Below are 7,500 nucleotides of genomic sequence, written 5' to 3'. Positions count from 1 at the left end.
CCCTCCCCACCCGAGTCCCAGCGGTCGCCAACCCAGAGGGATCCACAGCCCGCCGTACTTGCTGGGTAGGAGGGACTTTAGCCCTCCCCCCAGCGTCAACTTCTAGATTAGACGTTGCCAGTGGTTATCTCGGGGGGGCCGACTGGCAAGGCCTGCCTCCCCACAGCCGCCCATTAACCCCAGGGGCCGCGGGGGACAGGAGTTAGTACGAAGCCAGGGAGTATCCACACGCCGGTGGGCCATAGCTCCATACCTTTAGGGCCTCCTGCTGCTCCAAGAGCCTCCACAGTTCAGCCTAGGACCGCAAGGTACCTAGTTTCCATGGGTGGCCACGAGGAGGCACTGTAGAAGTCTTGATGATGGAGAGGCTATGAGCTGGCAGGGGAGTCTTATGCATAGCTGCTCCCTTTTTCGCACCAGGCTAGCCAGCGGTGGCAGCTGAAAGCGGGAAGGCATGCAAGCAGGCACTTAACGCTAACTAGGCTACCACACCATCGCTTAACATCATCCCGAGCATGAAGCACCCACCCACATATATTTATATGTACATATATATATATATATATATATATATATATATATATATATATACATACATATACATTATATGTATGCATATATTCATATATATAATATATATAAATATATATATATATATATATATATATGTATATATGTACATATAAATATATATATATATATATATATATATATATATATATATATATATATATATATATATATATATATATTTACACACATACACACTCACACACACACACATACACACACACACACACACACACACACACACACACATATATATATATATATATATATATATATATATATGTATATATATATGTGTGTGTATGCATTTATATACATATATATTCATACATACACTATACACACACATATATAAATATACATATATATATATATATATATATATATATATATATATATACATACACACACATATATACACATACATATACAATATATCTATCTATATATGTATATATATATATTTATATATATACATTTATATATATATATATATATATATATATATATATATATATATATATATATATATATATATATATATATGAAAGGAAAACCGCCACAGTAAGAAAATATATATTTTTCTTACTTATATATATATATATATATATATATATATATATATGTGTGTGTGTGTGTGTGTGTGTGTATGTATATATATATATTTGTTTGTTTGTGCGTGTGTGTATGTGTGTGTGTGTACGTGTGTGTGTGTATGTGTGTGTGTGTGTGTGTACGTGTGTGTAAATATATATATATATATATATATATATATATACATACACATATATGATATATATGTATGCACACACACACACACACACACACACACACACACACACACACACACACACACACACACACATACACATACACATACACATACACATACACATACACAGACACACACACACACACACACATATCGCTATCGATTTGTATTCAAATGTTTGTTCAAAAAGCTCTTTAAGCTTCCAAGTTTTAAACTTGGAAGCTTAAAATTCGAAATATATGCATGCGCTTACAAATTTTATGGAAGATTTGAAACACGGAGGAGTAGCTTAAAGTGTTTCTTTGTGTGCACGAAAACACGTTTCATTGCCATGGAAGTTCAAAACAAGTTTACATCTTCATAAATCTAAGGAAGCGAAAATACTGTTGCAGAAAGTTTAGTCAGTAATGCTTCTACTGATGAGGACTTAGAATGTCATGCCCGCTCATTAAAAAGAAAGAGCTAACTACTAGATTTTTACTGCAAGACAGAAGGCCTGAAACTCATTGGATATTCGCATAAAAGTATGATTCCCTTTCTCTATCGTAAAATCATTAAAATGGTTTTCGAGATTTTAAGTGGTGCAAGGATAGTGTAAAATGAGTACGGTATTGTAGAATCCAACGACTTCTAAAATATTAGAATTTCATTTGTCTGTAAAGTTGAACATTCATATGGAATTCAGTTGCCAAGACTTTACAGTTCCTCTCAGTTGCGTGTGTTAAGCAAATGCTTAAACGATTAGAAGGTATCCGGATATGACAAAGAATTTTCACGTCTTTGGAGAAGTGAATTACCCATAATGTAGCTTACAGGCATAAATTGTGATATGAAGAGGAAGCACACGACAATTACACAAACTAGCAAGCAATTGGTACAATAAGTAAACCATCAATATTACCTCTTGTTCACTAAGCGTATTACGTATTTGCCAGGTATCCCCATGTTCAAGTATATTCATTCCCCATAAATAATAAGATTTACTGTGCCTCCTAAATTAAAGCACATTTTTTTAAAGTCCGTTTACTCTGAATATTTAGGAGGCCACGGCCTCTTTCGCTTTTGCTATAAACAATGATATTGTGCCGCACGGCATAACTTTACCCTTAGTCCGCAACCACACTGCACTCGACACTCGACTCATCGGGTATTCTATAACATGTTTTCAATGTAGGTAGCCACAGTGGCTGGGCAGCTTCCGCACCGCCACCAGGTAATGCAGCGATTTCCTGTAAAGTCGCGCGCTGTCTGGCGACATCCCTGCATGTAGACCTATATTAAATAGCTGTGTATGTATGAAGCTTGTATGAGTGTATGTCCATATATGTACATATGTATATGTGCACATGCACACACACACACATACATACATACATACTACGGGCATGATTTGTGTAAGCCATTAGCTCTAGATGGCGCCAACAGACCAATTAAATTAAGTTCCACGTGGGCCCCACGTTAGTTTCCAAAAGCGAGCGCCCCGGGGGAAACCAAGAGGTTATGCCTGGCCAAATCTGACCTCCAGAACGCCTATTGCTATGACCTCGTCAAGGCAATAGGCCATTAGCACCGTTCCCAGTCACCATGTGTGTCTATCAATTTGTGTGTTGCGAGTCGTATGTACGTTAACTATCATAGCTGTTTATCAACAACCTCTTCCAAAACGATTACAGCACTGTTTTCTGCGTCCTTTCGGCTCACAAAACGAACGTGACGAGTGACAACACTAAACACATTACTTTGCATTTCTTACTTTACATACTTTTCTTTCTCCGTGCGAAGACAAATAGTTCAGGTATGTATCAGAGACGGTTTGTAGCTCAAGCAGCTACTTTCGTCTCTGCCCCCCCCCCCCCCCCCCACCTTTTTTTTTTCTTAAACATACAAAACAAAAAGAAAAACACAAAAATATGAAAACTGACATTAAAAACTGCAAATTTATAATAAAAATACTAGTAAACATATAACATTTCCCCCTCTCTGTTGCCTTTCTTTTTCTGTTTTTATCTTGGCCCTTAAATGTATGATCTGCTTCAGCTACTAAGCATAGCAGTTGGACCAAGGATATTCGTCACGGCACCAAAGGAGGAACCTGCTACAGATGTAGTTGCCTAAGGATGCCGGGAGAGGACGTAACCAGAAGATTGCCGTAGGCCTGCGGACCAGGAGTGGGTCAGTACAGACATTAAACAGCCCCAGGATGTAGTGGAAGGGCACCGCCTGCCGGGATGCCCGCAGATCCATCGGAGGACCAACAACTCGTCAGTGCAGGTACCAGTCGCCCCAGGATGCTGTGAAAGGGCGCCGCCTTTCTGAACGCTTGTAGATCCAGTCAAACTCCAGGAGCTCGTCAGGCGCCCTAAGATGCTGGAAAAGGGCGCCGCCTGCCCGGACTCCTGTAGACCCAGACGAAGGATGTCTGGGCGAGCACTCAGCCGAAAAGGACCTGGAAGAGATCTCTGTGGATATGTGGAAGAATACGCCGCTGAGTTAGTCCTGGACGAGGATTACGAGGAAGTCTGGACGAATCCAAAATCGAGGAGGATCTGGTGGATAACACTTGATATATTGGTACGGCCTGACTCCTTATTGTCGAAGAGTACACACACGTAAACGAAGACACGATGCGAGGAACTGGGAACCAATATATCATTGTTATCCACCAGTCCCACGTAGGAGGCATTTACAGTGGAGGCATTTACATTTACATTTCACACACACACACACACACACACACACACACACACACATATATATACATACATACAAACATATATATATAGACACACACACACACACACACACATACATATATATGTATATACACACACACATATATATGCATATATATATATATATATATATATATATATATATATATATGTATTCGTATATATATGTATATTTATATATATATGTATGTATATGTATATATATATATATATATATATATATATATATATATACATGTATATGTATAATATGAACTTGTATGTTTATAATATACACATACACACACACACACACACACACACACATATATATATATATATATATATATATATAAGGAGAAAGACTAACACATTAGTGAAGAATTTCATATTTATTAAACGTTTCGGAGGTGAACATTAGATCTCCATCATCAGTAAAACTGTCAAAAAGAACCAATAAAAAAGTCAGGTGGACAATTATGAATATGGATATATAGGATCTGAACAATTCGCAAATACGAAAAAAATAGCTAATAACAATATATACAAAGGTATAATGCAAATTGTTCAGAACCTATATATCCATATTCATAATTGTCCAACTGTTTTTTTTCAATGGTTCTTTTTGACAGTTTTACTGATGATATAGGTCTAATGTTCACCACCGAAACGTTTAATAAATATGAAATTCTTCACTACTGTGTTAGTCTTCCTCTTCATACTTTCGACACGACGCGTGAGTGGCAAACCCAGCACAGAATATATCAGAAACAAGTATGGCAAAACGGCACTCAACACCTTCAGAAGAACCGAGAAGCTATCCGTTTCCTTAATCTTTTATAAAAATTATGACGTTACACCCAATTTCGTCAATTTCCGTGTTCACAACCCCTTATTTACACATACCCAGACGTATCGTTCTTGGTGTCGTGTACTTCTGAACCAGGAAATCACCTTGCAAACTTAAAAAGAAACTGTGACCACCAAAAAGCTAGATGACCATGTATCTCTGTTAAAAACTACTTTATCTCCAATGGACTTCATCTGTATTTCTAGAATAATCAAGAATAATGTAGATAATAAACTAGACACCATCCATAACAAAAAAAACTTATTAATCTAGAGATTGATGTTCAAAAGAAAGTAAATAAGGACAAGGTTATATTCAATTTCTCTGACAAAAGTCTTACCTTAGATTACTGTCTGGCCCCAAGTAAAGTAACCTTTCACAAGTTTTATTTGTATTTTGAAAAATTATGTAATAATCTTAAAAATTGTAACATCTATATAGCAATGTTACCAACAATATCAACAGCATAGCCAACACCACTTTCAAGAAATTCTCACGTCAGATTAAACAGGCCCGAGACTCAGAGGCACTCATGTCCCCTCTACAACACTTAAGAATAACAATACAATACTAATTACCAAACCAGATAAAGGTCGGGGTGTTGTCATTTTAAACAAGAGTGATTATAGACAAAAGATCATGAACATTCTTAGTGACCACACAAAATTCAAACAAATCACTACTGAGATAACTCACCTATTATACCTAGAAGATAAGTTAAAAAGACTGCTCCGTACCATCAAAGCATCCATTAATGAAAATACATACAATCTTCTTACGACTTCTGGCTCCAGGCCTGGTTTACTCTATGGACACCCCAAAGTTCATAAACCTAACATTCCTCTAAGACCCATTATTTCTTCGACTGGTACTTTTAACTATAACACTACAAATGTTTTGGTTCCTATCATATCCCCTCTCACCACCAATCCGTACACAATCAAAAATTCTACTATCTTTGTAAATTAAATTACATTCCTCAAGCTTCAACAACCTATCACCATGGCAAGTTTCGATGTTGAGTCATTGTTCACCAATGTTCCCCTTCATAAAACCACAGATTTAATTATCAACAATCTAAACAGCACATATCTCAATGAATTTGGAAAATTACTATAAATTGCAGCCCATTACTCGGTTTTCACTTTCGATGATTGTTTATACAGACGGTGTAGCGATGGGTTCCCCATTAGGCCCTCCCTACGCTAATGCATTTGTTATCATGAATAGAACTGGCTTGAACAATGTCCGCCTGAATTTAGACCAGTTCATTATCGTCGATACATCGATGATACCTTTCTACTTTGTAAACACCCATTACATGTTAACCTTTTTCTGAACTATCTTAACTCGAAACACCCGAGCATCAAATTTACCTGTGAGATGCAGGAAAACAATCGATTACCATTTTTGGACACGCTATCACCTATAACAATGGCACCTTCCATACAAGCATTTACAGAAAGCCAACCGTCACTGGCCTCGGACTTCACTTCCTTAGCTACATTCCATATATATACAAAATTAACAGCATAAAAACTCTAATCACTCGAGCATATAACATGTGTAGCAACTGGTCAACTTTTCATGACAAAATTATTTTTCTTAAAAAATTCTTTGCAACTAATGGGTACCCATTTTTCTTATTTGATAAGATTACTAAAACTTTTCTGTGTAAAATATTCTCAAAACAGCCCATTGTCCCTACTGTTAAAAAATACCATAGATACGTTAAACTACCGTGCTAAAATCACTATTACTAAATAATTACCCTCAAATTAAATTAACTTTTGTATTCACTAACACTAACAATATAGCCAAATTTCTAAAACAACCTGTGAGATGTAAATTGTGTTCTAATGTAGTGTAGTTATTTACCTCTCCTTGCTGCCAAGCTCGGTACGTGGGATCTACCTCACGATGGTTACGACACCGCATCTTAGAACACAATTGCAAATCGTTCAGGACTGGCCTTCCGCTGAGTAAACCATCTTTCTCGGCAATAAGAGAACACTCTCTACTCCACTCACATCCTTTCTCCTACACAGATTTTAGTATTTTATCTTCCCATTCCTCACGACCAGACCTTATCATCTCCGAATCCCTACACATACAGAAGATGAAACCAGAACTGAACAACACAACCACAACAACCTTATTCACCCAATAGTCCTTCCCTCTCATCAACACCCACCTTGGTTAGTTTACCTCGTTGGTTGTTTATAGTTTTTTCTTGTATATATGTTATTTTCATTGTATATCGTTCTTGTTTATGATTTCATTATACCTTGTATATATTGTTCTTAGCTATTTTTTCGTATTTGCAAATTGTTCAGAACCTATATATCCATATTCATAATTGTCCAACTGACTTTTTCAATGGTTCTTTTTGATAGTTTTACGGATGATGGAGGTCTAATGTTCATCTCCGAAACGTTCAATAAATATGAAATTCCTCTTCATACTTTCGACACGACGAGTGGCAAACCCATCACAGAATATATGTATATTTATATATACATATATATATATATATATATATATATATATATATATATATATATATATATATATTTATATATGTTTTTATATATATT

At 36.5% G+C, this 7,500-nt stretch overlaps 1 protein-coding gene across 1 annotated transcript in view; it reads left to right on the top strand.

The window, feature by feature from the left end:
• Positions 1-7,500, top strand: part of LOC125034539 (carboxylesterase 4A-like) — a 303,265-nt gene that overhangs the window by 275,396 nt on the left and 20,369 nt on the right. The window lies entirely within an intron of this gene.

The sequence above is a fragment of the Penaeus chinensis genome, chromosome 18 (assembly GCF_019202785.1).
Source record: "Penaeus chinensis breed Huanghai No. 1 chromosome 18, ASM1920278v2, whole genome shotgun sequence".
Taxonomy (NCBI): Eukaryota; Metazoa; Arthropoda; class Malacostraca; order Decapoda; family Penaeidae; genus Penaeus; species Penaeus chinensis.
Note: the sequence above shows the minus strand (reverse complement) of the source record. Positions and strands in the feature narration are given on the sequence as shown.